Genomic DNA, 23,613 nt, shown 5'->3' on the forward strand with positions numbered 1-23,613 from the left:
CAGTACTTTGGCCACCTCATGCGAAGTGCTGACTCACTGGAAAAGACTCTGATGCTAGGAGGGATTGAGGGCAGGAGGAGAAGGGGATGACAGAGGATGAGATAGCTGGATGGCATCACTGACTCGATGGACGTGAGTCTGGGTGAACTCCGGGAGTTGGTGATGGACAGGGAGGCCTGGCGTGCTGCAATTCATGGGGTCGCAAAGAGTCGGACACGACTGAGCGACTGATCTGATCTGATTCTAAGTTTTAGGGATTTTCACATCCTTTCTCTCTCCCACTTTACTCCATTCTGACTTCTTCACAGATACTATGGTATCAGTACATTTTGGAACTAAATGAGAGTGCAGAAATATTTTAAAAATTAACAAATTTGTTTATCATTGTGAAAAAGCATCTGCCATTAATGCCTTATCTTGTCAAGTATCTAAAGACCAAGTATCTCCCAAACCCATGCTCTTATACAAACTTTATGAATGAGAAAATGTTATGTAAACATTACAGATGATTCTTCCCAACTGGAAAAATTTTGCTCTTTATAACACAGCTTAAAAGACAGCTTCTTTGTGAAACTCCTCTCACATCCCATTGCCAAACCACTGCAGCCATTCCATCTTTTTTCTTGGCCCAGAGCATTGTTATATATTTGATTTCCCAATTAGATTGAGTAACTGATGTAATCAGTTTGTTATCTCCAGTGGCTTATCTTAGTTGTGAGCAGATAGAAGGTTTAAATACAGGATTTTTGAATGAAATAATTAATGAAAAAATTATATAAAGGGGAAGTCTGCTGACGACAGGAGAATGGATGAAGTTATAAGCATGGAACTTTGTTAGGACCGGAGCTTTCTGAAATGGGTGATTTTGTTTAGTAGTAACAACTACAACTACCAGTTAACAACTACAACTACCAGTAACAACTACAACTACATAGTAATGATATGCATGTTTCTTTTTTTTATTTTTTAACTTTACACTATTGTATTGGTTTTGCCATATATCAACATGAATCCGCCACAGGTATACATGTGTTCCCCATCCTGAACCCTCCTCCCTCCTCCCTCTCCGAACCATCCCTCTGGGTCGTCCCAGTGCACCAGCCCCAAGCATCCAGTATGGTGCATCGAACCTGGACTGGCGACTCGTTTCATATATGATATTATACATATTTCAATGCCATTCTCTCAAATCATCCCACCCTCTCCCTCTCCCACAGAGTCCAAAAGACTGTTCTATACATCAGTGTCTCTTTTGCTGTCTCGTATACAGGGTTATTGTTACCATCTTTCTAAATTCCATATATATGCATTAGTATACTGTATTGGTGTTTTTCTTTCTGGCTTACTTCACTCTGTATAATAGGCTCCAGTTTCATCCACCTCATTAGAACTGATTCAAATGTATTCTTTTTAATGGCTGAGTAATACTCCATTGTGTATATGTACCACAGCTTTCTTATCCATTCATCTGCTGATGGACATCTAGGTTGCTTCCATGTCCTGGCTAGTATAAACAGTGCTGCGATGAACATTGGGGTACACGTGTCTGTTTCAATTCTGGTTTCCTCAGTGTGTATGCCCAGCAGTGGGATTGCTGGGTCATAGGGCAGTTCTAGTTCCAGTTTTTCTTATATGTTTAAATTCTTGAGGCCAAACCTACAATAACTACTCTTTCATGTCAGTAACTTGGTCTCCTTCATGCCAATCACTAGGATATAATTATTTGAAGAAAGGGTCATTTAATATGTGGTTATTAGTTATTATATCTGTAATACTTTGGCTTCCCTGATGGCTCGGCAGTAAAGAATCCACCTGCAATGCAGCAGACATAGGTTCCATCCCTGGGTCAGGAACATACCTTGGAGAAGGAAATGGGAACCCACTCCAGTATTCTTACCTGGGAAATCCCAAGGACAGATAAGCCTGGAGGGCTACAGTCCATGGTGCGCAAAAGAGTTGGACACGACTTAGCAACTAAACAACAACAAATATAAATAAGAACTCATGAACAAGGGGAGGAAGCAGAGGAGAACAGTAAGGGAGGATGCTTGTGGCTGGGGAGCTGGACAAAGGCACCCTCCTTAAAAGTATTTTTAAAATGTCAATCCCAGGCGATATAACTCCCAAACTGTGTGAGAAGCCAGTTTGGGGGTCAGCATGGTAGGGGCAGCCCTGAGCTCCAGCCCACCCTGATTGAGGGTGATAGGGTTGGGGTGAAAAGCTCAAGTCGACAAGCAAAAGGTGCCAGTGTTTAGTTAGGTGCCAATGTTTAGTTAGGTGCCAAAGTATTTGCTTAAGAAATTAGTCACCTCCTTGGCCAAGCCCAGGCTGTTATCTTAACTGCCCTTTAACCGCTTCCCGGTGGCTTTTGTTTTGAGGATTATTGAACACTTCGGTCCCACAGGTGCCCGCTGTTTTGAGAAAACTGTGTCGAAAAATACACATATGGAAGCAGATCCTCATTTGTTGTTAAACCTGCAGTCTTAATCCCAGGATCCTAAACGAAGGGGATTTTCCTGCTTAACCTGGGTCACACCAAACTCAAGTGCAGACCAACTGAAGAAACCTTGAGTCTGCCCGCCTGCCTTCCTCTCCTTGTTCCCTGCTTCCTCTCTTCTGGTCCCCTCTCGTCCAGGCAATACAACTGTCACTGTGACTTAGGTCTTACCTTTGGTGGGGAGTGTCTTGGGAAAAAAATAATGTAACTTGAACGTATTTGCTATTAAAAGTTTTAAAAAGATTTTACGTCCTTATTTTGACTTCAGTGTTATCAAACTCCAATTAGAGCCAACTGGAGACTGACTGGCTAGGATCTCGCCAGCTTTCTGGTGTTCAGGGGCGAAGCAAAGTGTATCACCGCTGGCAACGAAGCAACCCCCTCCCACCAGGCAACGCGCGCCTCTCCCTCACGTGGAGACCCCGCCCCAGAAGGCAACGCGCGCCTCTCCCTCACGTGGAGACCCAGCCCCAGAAGGCAACGCGCGCCTCTCCCTCACGTGGAGACCCAGCCCCAGAAGGCAACGCGCGCCTCGCTCTCACGTGGAGACCCCGCCCCACTGGGCAGTTGGTGCCTATCTCACCTCACGTGGAGACCCTGTCTCACAAGGCAGCGAGCACCTCTCCCCCACGCGGAAGCTATATTTGAGCGTTGCGTGCCTTGCCCGCTAGAGGGTGTGTGAAACTGCAGAATGTGTGTTTTCTCTGACAGAGGCTCCCTCGTGTGGCTCCTGCCGACAACGACGTCTGTGACTTGAATGTTACTTCATTCCCTTTTGAGAAGGGAAGAAGTCTTGGATCTTGCCCGCAGGAGCGGAGATGGATACTCCTTGTTTTTCCTTAGCACATTTTGTCTCCCTCAGAATAGAAAACTTTGTTTTTCTTAGACTAACGTGGACTCTGGCTGAGTAATTGAACTGCCTGGGAAACAATTTGGGGTAGAGTTATTGCAGGATACTCCAACGCTGCTCTTGTCACATAGATAAGAGAAAGGAGTCGCGGAGACTTCTGAATGAATACCCACTAGATTTAAGGCATTTTATGTCATTATTTAATCTTGGAGTATCTCAGGTAGGAATTGCCATTCCCACTTTTATAATTGAAGTATAGTTGATTTACAATTTTAGTTTCAGGTGTACAGCATTGTGATTAAGTATTTTTGCAGATTATACTCCCATTAAAAGTTATTCCAAGATAATAGTTACAAGTCCCTGTGCTGTACAATATATCCTTGTTGCTTATCTATTTTCCAAATAGAAGAATGTGTTTTCCTGACATCCTTGCACAGGGGCCATGCTAATCTCTGTATTGGTCCAGTTTTAGTATATGTGCTACCAAAGTGAGCACTGCCATCCCCTTTTTATAGAAGAGGAAACTGAAGTTCTCAGAGGTCCAGGGTCTCAAACTGGTGTAAGGGGAGGGGGGGGGGGGTCCAAGAACTTTGTCCAGAGCTAAGTCCAGAGCTTTGCAGTAATGAGACTACCTACAAAAAGGTAAAATTTTATACTCAATTTCCTCTCCCTAGAGATGTTACATTCCACAGAAATTTCCTTATCTTTCAAATCCAATAACCTTATATCTGAGTATGTCACTTTTGGCTTTTGTAAAGTGTGCTACATTTGCACATTTAGTCTCAAGAATAGTAATGAAATTTTTTAAAATTTGTTTTACTGATGTATAATTGACAACTAAAATTGCAAGATATTTCAAATGTACTAGATTGTGATGATGTAATAAACATTGTGAAGGAATTCTCCCTAACTAGTTAATTGTGCTGTGCTGTTCTGTGCTTACTCGCTGAGTCGTGTCCCACTCTTTGCAACCTCGTGGACTGTAGCCCACCAGGCTCCTCTGTCCATGAGGAGTCTCCAGCCAAGAATACTGGAGTGAGTTGCCGTGCCCTCCTCTAGGGCATATTCTCAACTCAGGGATCAAACCCAGGTCTCCTGCTTGCAGGCGTATTCTTTATCATCTAAGCCAACAAGGAAGCCCATAGTTAACTAATACATCTGTTATTAGTAGTATTAGTTATTAGTAGTATTAGTATTATTGAGAGTTAACTTATAAAGTGAGACCAAGGAAGGTGAAGTGGTATGCTTAAAGTTATTATGATTAGCAAATAAATTTTTTTCTCAAGTCTAGTGATGTGAAAGCCATTTTGATTCTCATAGCAGGCTGTCTTACGTCTTCTTTTAGAGTAGATCTTTTTTTTTTAGTTTGTCAAATAAGAGGATCACCAAGTTCCCTCCTAGCCCTCCAGTTCTGAGGATTCTGATTGTTAAGAACTTTCACGTCTTGTCTCCCCTTGTCTTCAGTGCTCTGGTCTGGTGATGTTAAGGCCATAGAGGGGTTTAATGATTTACCCTTGCTCACACAAGTGGTCTCTGCACCACCCAAGCCTGGCATGCAGGCTCTCTGGGTTGTAGCCTTGCACTGTGGAGTAGGCATTAGCGTTTGGCCTCACTCTGCCCCTTTTCTTTGATGAGAGTTTATAATTTCCTTATTATCTTGTTTTGATGGGACTACCCACCTGAGGCTTTTGGATTGGACACCTGACTCTGGCCTACCAAGTCAAAGTGTTAGTTACAAAAACAAGCTTATGGTCGAAATTGGGTCAAGGATAGACAGCCATAGGGTTTGCTAACCCCTTAGGAAAAAAGTGTGCTTTTCACCTGGGCTTGAAAAAGGAGTTTTTATGGACTGGATGCCTATGCCTCACCCAAAATTCATATGATGAAGTGCTAACTTCTAATGTATTTGGAGAATGGGCCTTTTGGAACGTAACTAAGGTTAAATGAGATGGACCTCAAATCTTGTAGGATTAGAGTCCTTATGAGAAGAGGAAGAGACATCAGAATGTGTTCTTCTCCAAACCCCCAACATATGCACACACCAAGGAAAGGCCATGGGAGGACACAGAAAGGACGTGACCATCTGTAAGTTAGGGAGAGAGTCCTTACTTGGAACTGAATCCTGCCTGTTGAAGCTTTTCTGTTTGACTTCCCAACTTCTAGAACCATGAGAAATAAATTTTTGTGTTTAAGCCACCCAGCCCATGGTGTTTTGTTATGGCAGCCTGAGCTGAGAAAGGAAGTGGTAAAAGCCCAGCGGGGAGCCACTAGTCATCATCTCTGCTGCCAAGAAAGGAAGCCGACAGATGGAGAAAGGGCTGTGAATGGGTGACAGTGGGTCTGGACCCAAGACTGATCAGTACATGAGCTACTATTTTGTTTAAACAGCTATCAGTTCAGTTCAGTTCAGTCGCTCAGTCGTGTCCAACTCTTTGCGACCCAATGAATCACAGCACGCCAGGCCTGCCTGTCCATCACCAATTCCCGGAGTTCACTCAGACTCACATCCATCAAGTCAGTGATGCCATCCAGCCATCTCATCCTCTGTCGTTCCCTTCTCCTCCTGCCCCCAATCCCTCCCAGCATCAGAGTCTTTTCCAATGAGTCAACACTTCGCATGAGGTGGCCAAAGTACTGGAGTTTCGAAAAGCTTTAGCATCATTCCTTCCAAAGAAATCCCAGGGCTGAGCTCCTTTAGAATGGACTGGTTGGATCTCCTTGCAGTCCAAGGGACTCTCAAGAGTCTTCTCCAACACCACAGTTCAAAAGCATCAATTCTTCAGCACTCAGCCTTCTTCACAGTCCAACTCTCACATCCATACATGACCACAGGAAAAACCATAGCCTTGACTAGACGAACCTTTGTTGGCAAAGTAATGTCTCTGCTTTTGAATATGCTATCTAGGTTGGACATAACTTTCCTTCCAAGGAGTAAGCGTCTTTTAATTTCATGGCTGCAGTCACCATCTGCAGTGATTTTGGAGCCCAGAAAAATAAAGTCTGACACTGTTTCCACTGTTCCCCCATCTATTTCCCATGAAGTGATGGGACCGGATGCCATGATCTTCATTTTCTGAATGTTGAGCTTTAAGCCAACTTTTTCACTCTCCTCTTTCACTTTCATCAAGAGGCTTTTTAGTTCCTCTTCACTTTCTGCCATAAGGGTGGTGTCATCTGCATATCTGAGGTTATTGATATTTCTCCCAGCAATCTTGATTCCAGCTGTGTTTGTTCCAGTCCAGCGTTTCTCATGATGTACTCTGCATATAAGTTAAATAAGCAAGGTGACAATATACAGCCTTGACGTACTCCTTTTCCTATTTGGAACCAGTCTGTTGTTCCATGTCCAGTTCTAACTGTCGCTTCCTGACCTGCATACAGATTTCTCAAGAGGCAGGTCAGGTGGTCTGGTATTTCCATCTCTTTCAGAATTTCCCACAGTCGGGGCGGTGGCCCGTGGGGTGTGCCGTGCCCCTTGCCCACCTCCCCCTTTCTAGGTATCTAGCACGTCCCGGTGCGGAGGTTTAAAGACCCCTGGGGGGGTGTCGCCTGTCTGCCTTGGGGTCAGGGCGGTAGGGCCCGCGGGGAGTAGTCAGTCATTTTTTTTAAACAGCTATAATGAGGCATAATTCAGATATCATACAATTCACCCATTTAGAGTGTATAATTCAGTGTACACTGAGAGATATGTACCACCATCACCAGAGTCAATTTTAAGATATTTTCATCACCTCAAAAAGAAACCCTATCCCCTTTAGCTATCACTCCCCTTTCTCCCCTTCTCTCCAGTCCTAAGCAACCATACTTAGCAACCATCTTTCTGTCTCTACAGAACTGCCTATTCTGGTTATTTCATATACATGGAATCATATAATTAATATATGGTGTTCTGTGTCTTCTCACTCAGCCTAATGTTTTCAAGGTTAATTCATATTATGGCATGTATAATTTATTTTTATGGTGAAATAATATTTCATTGTACACAAAAACCACGTTTTGTTAACCCACTCGTCAACTGATAGACATTTGAGTTGTTCTTACTTTTGCTTATTATTAATTATACTTCTATAAAATTCATGTATATGTTTGGGGTAGATTTATGCTTTTATTTATTTTGTATATATATATATATATATATATATATATATCACGGGGTGGAACTTCTGGATCATATGATAACTCTGTTTAATTGAATAACTGCCAAACTGTTTCCAAAGTGGCCACACTGTTTTACATTCTCACCAGCAGCAAGTGTTCACATTTGTTTGCCAATGCTTACTATTATTTGACATTTAAATTCTAGCCATACTAGTGGGTGTGAAGTAATATCTTATTGTGGTTTTGATTTGCATTTCTCTGGTGAATAATGATGTCAAGCATCTTTCCTTGTGTTTATTGGCCACTTTCTTAGAGAAATATCTACTTAGATCCTTTGCCCATTTTTAAATTGAGATATTTGTCTTTTTATTATTGAGTTGTATGAGTGTTTATAGCATCACCAACTCAATGGACATGAATTTGAGCAAACTCTGGGAGACAGTGGACAGAGGAGTCTGACATGCTGTAGTCCATGGGGTCAGAGTCAGGCACAACTTAGTGACTGAACAACAAAAAGGAGTGTTTATATATCTCAGATACAAGTCCTTTATCCGATATAATAATAATGAAAAGTTTGAAATATTCCAAGTTACCAAATTGTAGCACAGAGTCCCAAAGTGAGCAAATGCTGTTAGAAAAATGGCACCAATAAACTTGCTCAATTCAGTGTTGCCACAGACCTTCAATTTGTAAAAAGTCCAGAATCTGCGAAGTGCAATGAGGTGAAGCACAGTAAGACAAAGTATGCCTATATTTGAAATTCAGTTCATTTTTGCCTATTGAGCCAATATATTTTTGTTAATCTTAATCCTGCTTATACTTTTAAGTACTTGGAACTGAAAGAGCGCTAACCAATATTTTTCTCTAGACTACACCATAACTGGCTTCCCCAAAGATTGATATTTAGAAATATATGTTAGTGTTTACAAAGCTTTCACATGGTCTTATTTGATCCTTGCTCACCTTGGAAGGTGTGAAATTGGGTATTTTCGTCTATATCTTAAAGGTGAAGAAACTTGAAGCTTGAGAGGCTACATGACCCAGGCTTTGACTTCGTAAGAGGCATATCTGGAACAGAACCCAGGTCTTCTGATCCCTAGTTCAAAGCGCTTCATATAGTGTTGTCTTGAGAAGCTCACTGGGCTTCACAGATGTACAGTCCTGATGTGCCTGCGAGAAGCATGTGCAGGACAAAGAAATATTGCCACAAACAATGACATAGAAGCAGGGTCTCAGAGAATGGGTCATGGCTAAGTTAAAAACCAAGAGACTAAATTCTAGTGCCCACTCTAAGGGAAAACCACAGAAACTTTTTTTAAGTCATAATTCTAAACAAGTAAAACCTCATACTCCTGCCCCCCACCAAATGGTTTGGGATATTTGTGGTAGATAATTTACACTATCTTAGGAACTACACAAACTCTTTAAACTGCAAGGCCAACATCTAAGGAGGCCAATTTGGCATTGATTTTTAAAATAAACATAATTATAATGAGAGTTGAAGCAAAGGAAATTAAGTAGAGTGAGTGCTGTACTTGGCATGTATCTAAACGCTCAGTTAGGGCCAGTGAGGAAGGTCCATTACTTGGCATGAGTGCTGAAAAATTTTTTTGTAATTGCTCTCCGCTGTAGGTCACTATGTTTTTATTTAAAAACTGTTTCAACCACATTTTCACATTTCAGTAGGGCGCTGACAAACATAATTGTGCGCATTAATAGTGTCAACTTAAAAGGAAGGATGGTTTTCTCCATCTTTCTGCAAACTGAGTCAAATTCAAATAGCTCCACTTAAAAGATAAATGCATTTCTTTTTCATTCTTATTCATCTATGCATGATAGTGATGGAGAGTGAATAGTCAGTGCCAGCAGTACTCTGTTTTGGTCATCAAATCGCCTGTTAAGGGCACGGTTCACAACTGGAATGCAAGTTTCCTTGTGACTTAACTGCAGGAGAAGTGGTAGTGATGGAGGTGGAGGGCTGTAATCTGCTTTATAGTAGTTTGTAGTAGGGAGGGGTTAGGAAATTTCTCATTCATTAAAGTCCTCCCCTCTTACAACTAAAAGCATTTTCTAATGACTCCATGTCTATTTGAGAACCAAAAATCCTATTTAGATCATGAATTATTGCATATGAAGATTATAAAAAGGAAAGCTTTTTGTATTATTTAGAAATATGTGCACATACATATTAATCTATGAACTGTTTATGATGACAGCAGAGATAAAAATTTTAAACCCAAGTTGAAAGCCAAGCTGTTGTTCAGAGGGGCTATCTGCTAAGTGAAGAGGTCCAGAGATCAAAGCAGAAAGTTGAGGAAGGAAAAATAGCCCACGCTTAGTCCACGAGCTGGCAAGTACGGTAAATACTCCTTACCATCACCAATCTGTGTCACACAGACACTCAGCCAAGTGGGTAGAAAGCTTCCAGGAAGGCCCCCACACTGAAGTGCTTTCTCACAGCTTGCTGTCACCTGAAAGTTCTGTGGAGGCCAGCTCTACTGCTGGGTGTAGGTCAGAACAGCTCAGACCCAAGGTACCAGCACTGGGAAATTCCATTCTTCACTGGTTGTTAGGAGAGGCAGCCAGCCCCCCTCTCCCCTCTCCTCCAGAGCAATAGTTGGTCTCCCTTTCCATTTCTATCGTCCTTCTGTCTTATGGGGCTGGGCAAAGAACCAGAAAGCAGTGTCTGTCTTTATTTTCCTTAGGCCATCCTCCTTTTTCTCCAGCCATACACTGAAGACTAAGCTCCTTATCTCCTCCTTGCCTCAGAGCAGACAGTTCTTGCTCAAAATTGATTCCACTGGATTTTGTTAAATTGAATTAAACCTGCAATCTGTTTTATTTCATTTGTGGCTCTATTTACTTTGCCTCAACAGTAATGACAATGCAGGGTGGTTTTGTACTAGTTCTTTCTACTGAAGTGTCCACCTCTGTTTTTTGCTTTTGAAGATCAAGAAGTTATTTCTTGCCTCTTCTAGCTGAGGCCTTAAGTGTCTATTTGGCCATTGAGAAATATTCAGTTCAAGTAGAAGTGGCTGTTTTCTAGAAAGATCACAAAAGGCTGAGTCAATATAAAGATCTCTCAAGAAATTTTAAATATCTGTTTATAACAAGAAAGGAAATGCAAATATTTATACAGGAAAAATGTTCCTTCCAGTGTAAATTCCCAGTGCAAATTCAAAGAAATACAAATTAAAGCAAATTTGAAGTGCCATTTACAACTACTTAAATTAGGAAATATCTGAACATGATAATCAAATATGCTAATGTGTTTGTAGTGAGTCAGATTTATTTTTACAACTGTTTTGGAAAGCTATATGACAATATTAGTCAATGTCTACCAATAGGATCTTAGCACAACTCTACAATGGAAATGGTGGCCCTGAACATAAAAATGTTTATCTTGTAAACTTTGCTCCTGGGTTTTTTTTTTCTTTTTTTCTCTGAAAGCATAATAGAAAAGAAATTAAAAACTGTATATGAAGATGCTGAGAACTTCTATTGCTAGTAGTATTACAGATTTGGTTACCTGAAAATCTTCTCACTATAGACATCTTGAAATAATAGGTAAAATATAATAAATCTAAGTTAAAATAAATTAATTAGAGTTACATGTATCAACATGACTAAATTTCAAAACCATAATATTAACAGAAAAGCTCACATACAGTATGATGATATTTAGGAAAAAAATTTAAAAGCTAAATAATATTGCATACTGCTTTTTGATGCATACATCTATTTTTAAAAGTGTACATTCAACTAGGAATCATATTAAATTCACATTACTGATCATCTTTTGGAGGGATCTGGGAGTTTTTTTTTAATCAAGAATGGGGCTATTACCACATCTTTAACTTTTCTTTTTCTTAAAAGCAAAAGATCTGAAACAATGTCAAAAACTTTAGATTTGACAGAGGAACATTCATGCTAGAAATGTTTTATAATAAAAAAATAGATGTTCACTCCAATATTTTACCAACAATTACAAACATTCTAAATGTTCAATAAATTTTGGAAATCCCATGGATGGAAGAGCCTGGTAGGCTGCAGTCCATGGGGTCATTAGAGTCGGACACGACTGAGCGGTTTCACTTTGACTTTTCACTTTCATACATTGGAGAAGGAAATGGCAACCCACTCCAGTATTCTTGCCTCGAGAATACCAGGGATGGGGGAGCCTGGTGGGCTGCCATCTATGGGGTCGCACAGAGTCAGACACGACTGAAGCGACTTAGCAGCAGCAGCAGCAGCATGCCATTTGAATTTTATACATTATTTTGTCATTAAAAATGAACACTTGTCAGGCACATGACATAATCAGATTAAACCCAGGTAGTTTTGTAAAACAGATTCCATGGAGAGAGTCATTTGAAGGAATATCACTCTGAAACCTAATAAATTTTTAGAGAATCAATCTAATTCTCTTCTAAGAGCTCTCAAGACTTTATTAGGAGTTCCCTCATTCCAAAAGCACAGTAAAAACTTTTAAGATTATCTTTCTGTATATCTTATTTTTACTATCTCAGAGACTAGTTAGCTACCTGGGAAGACTTTATTCCCCCTTTCTCCATATGTTTAACTTGACTCCAAGACCAATTCTACAGACTATATTTTCATCCCTTCTTTCTCAGATTCTGAATTTTTTTCTATTGCCAGTAACTCTGAGCCCTTTCCAATATAAACCACTCAAACATGTTTCAAAGCCTTTCATTCTTCCTTATTCATTGCCTCAATTTTGCAAATTTAAAGGTCCTAGAACTGAATTGGCAAAGAAGAAATTTTTAGCCAGCGGAGGAAAGGGAGTGGCTTTACATTGCATTAATAATTTATTTTTCCTGCTAGTTAAAGCAAGTAAAACATTTGTATCTATTGTTAAGCAAAGAAACTTATCCTATAAAATTCATATTTGCTATAACAACTATTGATTCAAACTGAAGTGGTCCCTATTTCAACACATAAAGTGGGCTAGGTATTTAAATCCACCTTCCCAGTGGGAAAAAAGTAAAGATACACGATAAAATATTAAAAAGTGTTTATTAAAGCAGCAAGATGCTGAATAATAAGGAATTATTGGGCCAATATCTAAAAGAAGGTGGAGAACAAAAAAGTTGAAACCACAGTGCCCAGAAGGCATTTTTCATATCTTTTTTTTTTAATTTTATTTAACTTTACAATATTGCATTGGTTTTGTCATATATCAAAATGAATCTGCCACAGGTATACATGTGTTCCCCATCCTGAATCCTCCTCCCTCCTCCCTCCCCGTACCATCCCTCTGGGTCGTCCCAGTGCACCAGCCCCAAGCATCCAGTATGGTGCATCAAACCTGGACTGGTGACTTGTTTCATATATGATATTATACATATTTCAATGCCATTCTCCCAAATCATCCCACTCTCTTCCTCTCCCACAGAGTCCAAAAGACTGTTCTATACATCAGTGTCTCTTTTGCTGTCTCGTATACAGGGTTATTGTTACCATCTTTTTAAATTCCATATATGTTTGTTACCATCTTTTTAAATTCCATATATGTGCGTTAATATACTGTATTGGTGTTTTTCTTTCTGGCTTACTTCACTCTGTATAATAGGCTCCAGTTTCATCCACCTCATTAGAACTGATTCAAATGTATTCTTTTTAATGGATGAGTAATACTCCATTGTGTATATGTACCACTGCTTTCTTATCCATTCATCTGCTGATGGACATCTAGGTTGCTTCCATGGCCTGGCTATTATAAACAGTGCTGCGATGAACATTGGGGTACACGTGTCTCTTTCCATTCTGGTTTCCTCAGTGTGTATGCCCAGCAGTGGGATTGCTGGATCATAGGGCAGTTCTAGTTCCAGTTTTTTAAAGAATCTTCACACTGTTCTCCATAGTGACTGTACTAGTTTGCATTCCCACCAACAGTGTAAGAGGGTTCCCTTTTCTCCACACCCTCTCCAGCATTTATTGCTTGTAGATTTTTGGATCACAGCCATTCTGACTGGCGTGAAATGGTACCTCATAGTGGTTTTGATTTGCATTTCTCTATCTTTTTAATATGCATTTCAGTTGTACGACCTCAAAAGTCACATGGGACAGCAGGCAAAGTTCATGGCACACTCAAGGTAACAGTCTAAGCAGAAACTCTTAGAAAATGCTGACAATCTTAGAGAGATTCCCACTATGAAATGAAGATCTGGAAGTTGATCTGTCCAAACTCCTGACTCCAGGTGAATATACTGACATAATGAGTAAAGGAAAACAAACAAAAACAACCTATAACCAGAATTTGCAACTGGAATTCTTACGGAGTCTAAAAAACTCTATCTATGAGCCTAATTTATTATAATTGTCCCAGGGTAGTAATACATAGAGTCTAAAGAAAACAAACCAAAACAAGACAACCCCCCACCCCCCACCCCAAAAAAAACAAGCTCATAGATACAGAGAACAGATCATTTATTAGTGGTTGCTCAAGGTGGAAGGTGGGCTAAGTGTGTTAGTCACTCCGTTGTGTCCGTCTCTTTGCCATCCCATGGACTGTAGCCTGTCAGGCTCCTCTGTCCATGAAATTCTCCAGGCAAGAATACTGGAGTGGGTTGCCATTTCCTTCTCCAGGAGGGTGGGGTAAGGAGTGGGATAAATGAGATAAGGGAATCAAAACAGAAGAAAAAAAAACAACTAAGTTGTGTTTTTAATTACATTTGAACCAGAATCAGAAGCGCTGAGGTGAGGCTTCTGTGGCTTCGCGTGTCGAGGGACTATAGAAGTTGAGGTTACTTAGGCTGTTCCTAAACATCTATGAGTAACTATGAGCAGCAGGGGAGGAGCTGGGGGAGAAGTGCACATCAGGTGTTAACAGCATTTGTTCTGAATGCTCTCCCTCTTGCTTTTCCCAGTAACTTTAGTTTTGGAAAACACCTTGCCTACTCTAAAGTAAACCAAGCCACATCCCCCAGGGGTGTACCCTGGCCAGGCCATGAGTTGTGTCTACTTTGATCTCAATTCCAGGAGGGAAACGACCCCTAAAAGAACTGGAATCTGAGGGCTGGAATCCAGGCTAGTGGTGAAGATGAACATACTTCCAAAGATGAGAAAAACCTCACTTGTTCTAAATCATCTTGCTTTCTGCCCAACAGGCAAACTGGGGTCCTTGTTTTTTGTGAGGGTGTGCAGTTTATCCTGGTAGGAGGTAAAGGGACTTTATGTTTTATTGTTTGTGGAAAATTAACTGTCTCTTCCCACATTGTTACACAGGAATCTTGCAGTCTTGGTGTCTGAGGAACACACCCAGGGGCAGAAACAGTTCACCAGAAATTGAACTAACACCAAAGTGTGGAAGAGAGCCATTCCAAGATGAAAGATGTTTCCCAGGGCCAAGTGAGGTGATGGAAAAATAAAATGCTAGACAAGTACATACATAAATGTAGAAAGGGTACCTCTCCTCCAGCTTCGTGCAGTACTTAGGGCTTGATTTTGCAAAGTGCCTTTCATACAAACTGTTTCCAAAACCACTTTACAGTTAATAAAAAGCTCTGTATTAGCCATTTGTTGGTATGCAGTAATAAATCATGCTAGAAGCACAGGAGAAAATTATATTCAGGAGATGACAGGGCTGTCAGCTGTCTATGAGGTGGGACAGGTTGAGGATCTGGGATTGGGGTACCACAGAGCTGATCTACATAACTGACTCTACTTTTCCTAGGTCTTAGGTAGCTCTGTCAAGCAAGGGTAACTATTTTTTGAGCAGTAACCACAAGATTGGATTCTCAAAATTTCTCAGGCTTCTCCCACCTCCCAGTTCAATTTTCAAGGCAGAGGTACCAAACCACACATGATTTGCCCCTTATTAGTCAGTTTTAAGTATAACTAAATTGAGAGTGAAGGCAGATACACGTGGTACAAAATTCAGGAGAAGAAATTTAACTAAATTTTTAGCCAAGATCTACTCTCAATATCGAGCCACCGTCAGGCCCCAACAAAAGATTTTCAAACAGTGAATCTCCCTAAAATGGAGTTTATTCTGGAAATTGAAATAGAAGCTGTTTTATTAGTTTTATAAGGTAGAGAAGTTTTCCCAGCTTTACATTGTTGAGAGCAAGCAATTTCTTTTCAGTGATTGTGAAATGGAAACAGTAGATGGCGATGTTGCCCTTATTTGGGGGGAAAATAGGGCATTATGGACTCAATGGACAGGAGTTTGAGCAAACTCTGGGAGACAGAGAAGGACAGGGAAGCCTGGTGTGCTCCAGTCCATGGGGTCGCAAAGAGTTGGGGCATGACTGAGCGACTGAATGACAGCAACAAAGAGGGGCTTGTTAGAAGCTGGTGAAATGTGAGGTGCTGCGAGCTAAAGCAATCCTGTCATTCTCTTTGTGGCCCCATAGACTGGAGCCCACCAGGCTCCTCTGTCCATGGGATTCTCCAGGCAAGAACACTGGAGTGGGTTTCCATTTCCTTCCCTAGGGGATCTTCGCAACCCAGGGATTGAACCCAGGGCTCCTGCACCTCCTGCATTGCAGGCAGATTCTTTACTGCTGAGCCACTAGGGAAAACATTCAAAATCTGGAGTTAAAATGTTTCAGTTGTATTAGAAATGCACTCATTGTCCCACTAGAAGTTGAGAGTTTCTCTCAACATCATATGAGCCTTTTATAGCTCTCTGTTGTTTTGAGGGTGTGCGTTTATATTCTAAGGTGTAGCCAAAAGAATAGGTATAGGGAAGGAACTTATACTAACCCTGGGCCCTTTGCTCTGACCTCATCAAAGGAAGCAGTCAGGAGCTGACAAAAATCTACCAAATTACCAGTTTTGAAATAAAGTACTCAAGATACTTGTTTGGAGGAAACTGGTAGACAAATTGTAGAACTGATATACTTCTACAATAGTGAATTTCAGGAACTAATAAAAAAAAGCAATGGTAATAATTATATTACAAATACATCCATCATTTATTGAGTGTTTGCTGAGTCAGGTAGTAGGTCAGGTATTTTATGTATCTGCTGTTATGTAGTTCTCAGAATAATCTATAAGGTAGTAATAATCATTAGTCCCATTTTACAGATGAGGCTTTCAGCAAATTGAAGGGTTTTCCCTGAGGCTTTATAGTCAGTCACTGGATTGGTCAGAATTCTGGTTTAAGCTTGTCTGACATTTTACCAGTTTCTCTGAACTATAAGATGAATATGTCTCACTGTGTCTAAAGCTGGTCAAGATTAAGGCAAGTTTACCGTTTTCAGGTCTATGGGGTCGCAGAGTCGGACACAACTGAAGCGACAGAAGCAGCAGCAGCACTGTTTTCAGGATGAACCTTCAAAGCATATATATGATATATATAAATATGTACATTTCAAGAATGGGAAATAAAGAAGCCCGTGGGGTTGGAGGAAATAGTTTTTTAATTGTTAGATTTTTGAGTATCCTACCCAAAATATTCAGGTCAAATTTGTGCATGGGTATAGGTGTGAATGAGTACTTTATATATATGACATTTAAGGAGAAGGAAATAGCAACCTACTCCAGTATTCTTGCCTGGGAAATCCCATGGACAGAGGAGCCTGGTGGGCTACAGTCCATAGGATTGCATAGAGTTGGACACGACTGAAGCAACTTAGCATGCACGTGGACTGAAAATTCAGCCTGCTTATTTTTTAATGGTACTGCTGCCAACTTAAAAAAGCTATGTGGTGCAAAGTTTTTACAAACTTCCATCTCATAAATCAACAAAAATATTTCTTAACCATACTACTCAAGTATAAATTCATGTCAAGGAAACACTTTTCCCACAGTGACACCAGGCAGCAACCTTTTCATATTATCAAACTGCTCTTTATCGTGAGTCCATCATGATGACTTAGCATTAGAGCTTAGCAAGTTCCACTTCCAGTAGGGGGTTAAAGGCAACAGTGGATAAGCTCATAATCAGTACAGGGAAGCTCATTCAGAGTCTTCATAGTATAGACTATATGTACCTCCTTTGTGAAGTCAAGAAACTCATCAGAACCAATCAAATCTTTCTAAAATACCAGCATGATAGTAAATAATTCCTCAAGCGCGCCCTTGTGAAGTTAGTAGCACTTCAGATGAGCACAGTGAGCAAAATATTAAAAAGCCCTTTAAAAGCTGCCTTTGGAATATCTTGACTTTGAGGGCTCAGATTGGAAGAATTGAAGAGGAAGGAAAAAAAATGTGCCAATCTAATTCCAAGTTGGGGTTTGCTCATGCCTCTTACTATGTCTGTGGCTCAGATGGTAAAGGGTCTGCCTACAATGCGGGAGACCTGGGTTCAATCCCTGGGTGGGGAAGTTCCCCTGGAGAAGGAAATGGCAACCCACTCCAGTCTTCTTGCCTGGAAAATCCCATGGACAGAGGAGCCTACAGTCCACGGGGCCGCAAAGAGTCGGACACAACTGAGCAACTTCACTTTCACTTACTATGTCATCAAGGCCAACCTAACTGCTCCACATAGCCTTTCATTTACTTCAAGGCAGTTGATGAGTCTTTATAGGAAAGGAGACAAATCTGAGTGAATACAAACCCCACACATGATACTAGAGTCCAGACCCACCCCCTCATATTTACAAAGTTGGGGGCAGGAGTACAAATAGATTTGTTCCATATTATCTCATTTTAGTTTTATACATCCGAGCTAAAAGCTGTTGAATAAAATATGTTCTATCATCCTAAGTTGACAAGTATACCTTCCTAATGTCCTGGAAGTAGTCTGGATTCTCATAGGCCCTGAGATCCTGCCCTAGAACACAAATACACAGGGAGAGCCGACTCCTGGCTGCTTAAGAGACCCTGTGTGCAAGTGTGTGAACCCCTCAGTCCACATGTCCATATTCTGTCCATTCTTCTCACAAACACCTTCCCCTTGCCCTCTACCCCCAGGGCTTTATGAATTTTGGAGGAAAGACCCAGGGAAGAAGCTAGTGTGGGTTCCAGAAGCTGTCTGGAGCTAGTGGAGTGGGAAATCTGGGGACCATGTTTGCGGTTGGTGGTTTGAGGGCTCTGGGTCATCATGCTCACTTGACCCAGCAGACTTTCCACTGCATGGAGAGGAGCACAGCCGAGGATGGTCAGGGCAGGACACAGAAAGCACAGTGTCCCATGGCAGCTGGCTGGGGCTCTCTGCTGTGGAGCAAAATGCACCAAGTGTTAAGATACTCCATAATTAAGTATGTGTAAAGGTGGGCATCCCAGGTGGTTCAGTGGGTAAAGAACCTGCCTGCAGTGCAGGGAACACCAGAGATAAGGGTTGGATTCCTGAGTCAGGAAGATCCCCTGGAGGAGGGCACGCAACCCACTCTAGTATTCTTGCCTGGAGAATCCCATGGACAGAGGAGCCTGGTGAACTGTAGTCCATTGGTTGCAAAGAGTCAGACACGATTGAGGCAACTGAGCACACACAGCACATATGTAAAGGTGGGCTTCCCAGGTGGCGCTAGTGGTGAAGAACCCTCCTGCCAATGCAGGAGATGAATGAGACGCAGGTTTGATCCCTATGTCGGGAAGATCCCCTGGAGAAGGAAATGGCAACCTGTTGCACTATTCTGGCCTGGAAAATCCTATGGACAAAGGAGCCTGGCAGGCTAAGGTCCATAGGGTCACAAAGAGTCAGACACAACTGAAGTGACTTAGCATGCATATGTAAAGGTAAGCTTCCTCTCTAGAAGAAAAGGTCTTGAGAGAAGATAAAAGACAAAGAGTAGGAACAAAGGCAGGAAGCAGAGGCAGGAGATGGGTAAGGTAATGAGTTTGCATGCTCGAGCAGAGGAGAGCAGCGATGAGCCAAGAGAAGTGGTTTGTGGAATAGTATCGACCACTGAACCGTGGAACCAGCATTTTAGAACTTGTCCCCGTGGTCTCCTTTGGGGTGTACATTTCTGTGACTTGATTTCACACCCTGGCTGCAGTTTTGCCCCACGGAGGTGAACACTGAGCATTCACTGATGCTGCTGTAGCACTATTCCCATGCAGGAACAGCCTGCTCTGCTTTCATAACCCCCTTGGAGCGAGGCGTCACCTCCCTGTCCTCTTTCCTCTAAGAACTCAGTTGTTTGCCAGACCTCAGGAGGTCATTTTCAAAATCCACATCTCAGGAAAAACAGTCCTTTGGTGACCACAGTGTTGAGGGAGCCTGGCAGAGGCTTTGCCAGGAGGCAGGCTGTTGATCCTGGCAGGGTTTCTGCCCTGATGTGGACAGGCACGGGAGACCAGCCTCCCCTTACTCTTGCTCTCCCTTCCTGCTCCCCTGCTGTGCAGTAGGCTTGGGTTTTCGAGACTCCCAGTGGGAGCCAAACAGCTTGTCTCAGGCCCGGGGTTTGTGGCCTGTGCCCATGGCCTTAATGTGCTCATATGAACTTGACCACAGACCCACAGCTGGAAGATGACTCAGGACCAGCTGCCATGGGACACTGAGCCATTCGGGTCTTAATGAGAACAGGAATATTGCAGATCACACCTAAGGTGTACGTCACGTAAAATGAATGTGGTAAGAGGACGTGAAGTATTAACTGGGGTTTCCCACCTCTTTCCACCCTGATGCTCTTGCCAGCTGGCCTGAAAATTATATCAGACCAGAGCCTGGCATTGTCCCTCAGATCCAGGAGGAACATCAGGAGGGATCTGGAGAACAAACACTGCAAAGTCTCAGCTCTTAATTTCAAAAGCCTTGGGTTCAGTTCTTTAAGGAGCTTGAGAAAACCAACCACAGCTAGTACCAACTCATCTCCCACCCCCACTAGACAGAGGTGCCCTCGCCTGGGGCAAGGAGTTGTTGATGAGAGAAAGGAAAGAAGAGTTTGAATTGACTGTGCTTGAGAGGACTCTGAACCCAAGCCTATCCTTCTATTTTCTGGGTCAGACCTGGAGAGGAAATACCATTATCTCCAGTGGGTTTGGTGATCCCAGAGAAAAGAGACCCTGTGAGTTGATTCCCAGAGTTCAGACTTGGAAAGAACCTCCCTGTCCAGGGTGTGCTCTGTTGAGGCCAATAGACCTGGGGGAATTCATGGAGCCTCGGGCAGGCCCAGTCTCATCCCTCAAAATACTATGAGAGAGCACCCCAAAGTTTCAGTGGCTCTCTGATCAGGGTGTGGAAGAGAGTGGACAGACAGCCTACAACCCCTGGGTACCATGGCTGTCAGGTTAGACAGCCACAGAGTAACTCCCATGGACCTGACAGACGGAGGCCAGGGGTCCCTGGAGATGTCCATGGGGCCATGTGGAGTACTGGTGGTCACCAGGGCAATGAGAGGAGGACTGTAGGTATCAGTGGGACAGCAAATCAGGTGGACTGTTTTCCTCTCTGCATGCCATGGCCTTAGGTACCCTCCCCAGCTCTTCCCTTTCTTAGTGCCAGGGTTTTAGCGGTGAGTTTGTGTGGGTAATCTTGTATTTATATGTGGGTAATCTTGTAGTTCGTTTGCTTTATAACTTTTTGAAAATTATACTTTAGTATCCCTCTCCCAGACCTAATAACTCACTTGGCATAAACAAATAGGCAAACTTGTCTGCATCTGTCTAGCCTCTCTTATTAGACTGTGTGTATGTGGGGGGAGGGGGGGTACTTGTTGCCCTCTGTCCTTGGTTGCAGTTCCAAGAGAAAAACATCCCATTTTAATATCCTGTTTCAAGTAGGTGTTATTACTGCCATAATACACACGAAGAAAGTGAGATTCAGAGAAGTAAGTTACCTTGCCCAAGGCCACTCAACCCCTGGTAGTAGAGGTGGGATTCATACTTCATGCTTTCATGTTTCCCATCTTTGCTTTTCCATCACACCAAGCAAAGTTCTCTACTGCTAGCCTGACTCAAACATCGATTTTTATATAAAGAAATAGTCCAACATAAACATTCACTGTACCCATGTATTTATGCTTGCTCACACACACACACACATACACACATACACAAAGAAAAGAGAATAGAAAGAAAAATCTCCACCCAATCCAAACCAAAATAAAACAAACTCAAACCTCGTAAAATAATAACTGCTTCTTTCCATGCTTTTATCCAAAGGCATAATCCACATTGAGCTCTTGTCCTTTCTTCCACCCCTGTCTACTCTTCCTCTTGTGTTTTTGAACTTGGTTTGTGCCAACACCACCACACAAACAAAAGCCCCCTTAAGTTAGAAACCAGGCCATCATTTTATTTTTTACTTCTTTCTTTCTAACTCTTCTCTCTGCTAGTGTCAAACTGTGACCCTTCAGAGTTGGAGTATTCCTCGGTAAAACCTTCCCTCTCTTTATTTCTTCTGCTGGTACTTAAGAGAGGTCTTCAGACATTTTTTTCCTTCTTCAATATTCCCTAAAATAATTTTGGAAAATTATGTAACCCCCACTTATTATCACTCTTCCCTCTAAAATGTTTTTCATGATCTCAAATATTTGTGAAGAATCTAATCCAACATATTATGAATACTGACACTTGAAAAGAAAAGCATTTAATTCTTCATTATTACTCTTTAAATGTATCCAATAAAATCTAATATTAATGATTTATACTCATCATCATTCATATTAAATAATATATATTTCAACAAATGGTGTTGCTACACTTGAATGTACATATTAAAAAATCTGAAACTCAACCCATACCTCCTCATGTTTACATAAGAATTAACTCAAAATTATCATAGGCCTAAATTTAAAACCTAAGACCACAAAACTTTTAGGAGAAAATATAGGACCATTGTAAACATTGTAAACCTGCGTTAGTAAAGTGATTTCAGATGTAACAACAAAAGCATAGTCCATACAAGAAAAAAATTGATAAAGTAGACCTTACCAAATTGAAATTTTTTGCTCTGTGAAAGACACTCCAAAGAGGATGAAAAGACAAGTCACTGACTGGGAAAAAATATTTGAAAATCACATGTCTGGCAAAGGACTTGTAGGTCTTCAAATAATAATAAAACAACCAATCCAATAAAATGATGACAAACTATTTCAGTTCAGTTCAGGTCAGTCACTCAATCATGTCCGACTGTTTGCGACCCCATGAATCTCAGCACGCCAGGCCTCCCCGTCCATCACCATCTCCCGGAGTTCACCCAAACTCATGTCCATCGAGTCGGTGATGCCATCCAGGCGTCTCATCCTCTGTCATCCCCTTCTCCTCCTGCCCCCAATCCCTCCCAGCATAAGGGTCTTTTCCAATGAGTTAACTCTTCACAATAGGTGGCCAAAGTATTGGAGTTTCAGCTTCAGCATCAGTCCCTCCAATGAACACTCAGGACTGATCTCCTTTAGGATGGAGTGGTTGGATCTCCTTGTAGTCCAAGGGACTCTCAAGAGTCTTCTCCAACACCACAGTTCAAAAGCATCAATTCTTTGGCACTCAGCTTTCTTCACAGTCCAACTCTCACATCCATACATGACCACTGGAAAAACCAAAGCCTTGACTAGACGGACCTTTGTTGGCAAAGTAATGTCTCTGCTTTTGAATATGCTATCTAGGTTGGTCGTAACTTTCCTTCCAAGGAGTAAGCGTCTTTTAATTTCATGGCTGCAGTCACCATCTGCAGTGATTTTGGAGCGCCCCAAAATAAAGTCTGACACTGTTTCCACTGTTTCCCCATCTATTTCCCATAAAGTGATGGGACCGGATGCCATGATCTTAGTTTTCTGAATGTTGAGCTACCCCACGCCCAAGGTCAGGGGCAGCGACTGAGAGCGCCAGGCTGCGATGGTGCAGGGGCGGCTGGGAGGAGCTACCCCACGTCCAAGGAGCGGCGGCTGCACAGGCACAGGAGAGCTGAGAGGAGCTACTCCATGTTCAAGGTCAGGAGGGGCAACAAACTATTTGGATACCATTAAAAAAAAAAATATATATATATATATATATGGATGACAAGTACATGAAAAAATGCTCAATATCTTTAAAAATGCAAACTAAAACTCTAATGTGATATCACTGAACACCTATTAAAATGGCTGAAACTAAAAAACAAAACCCAGAAAACAATACCAAGCACTAGTGAGGATGCATTGTTGGTAGGAATAGAAAATGGTACATTTTTGCATTGTGTTGGCTGGCCACAGTGGGAAATGGACAGCCAAAAGTGTGACAGTTTCTTTAAAGTTAATTACATACTTGCCGCTTGATCCAGCAACCCACTTCTAAGTATTTACCCAAGTGAGATGAAAATCTATGCTCACACACATGT

The 23,613-nt window shown here is 41.8% G+C and overlaps 1 pseudogene; it reads right to left on the minus strand.

The window, feature by feature from the left end:
• Positions 1-3,747: 3,747 nt before the first annotated feature.
• Positions 3,748-3,843, minus strand: LOC112587148 (annotated as a pseudogene).
• Positions 3,844-23,613: the final 19,770 nt, after the last annotated feature.

This window comes from Bubalus bubalis, chromosome 9 (genome assembly GCF_019923935.1).
Source record: "Bubalus bubalis isolate 160015118507 breed Murrah chromosome 9, NDDB_SH_1, whole genome shotgun sequence".
In the NCBI taxonomy this organism is placed as follows: Eukaryota; Metazoa; Chordata; class Mammalia; order Artiodactyla; family Bovidae; genus Bubalus; species Bubalus bubalis.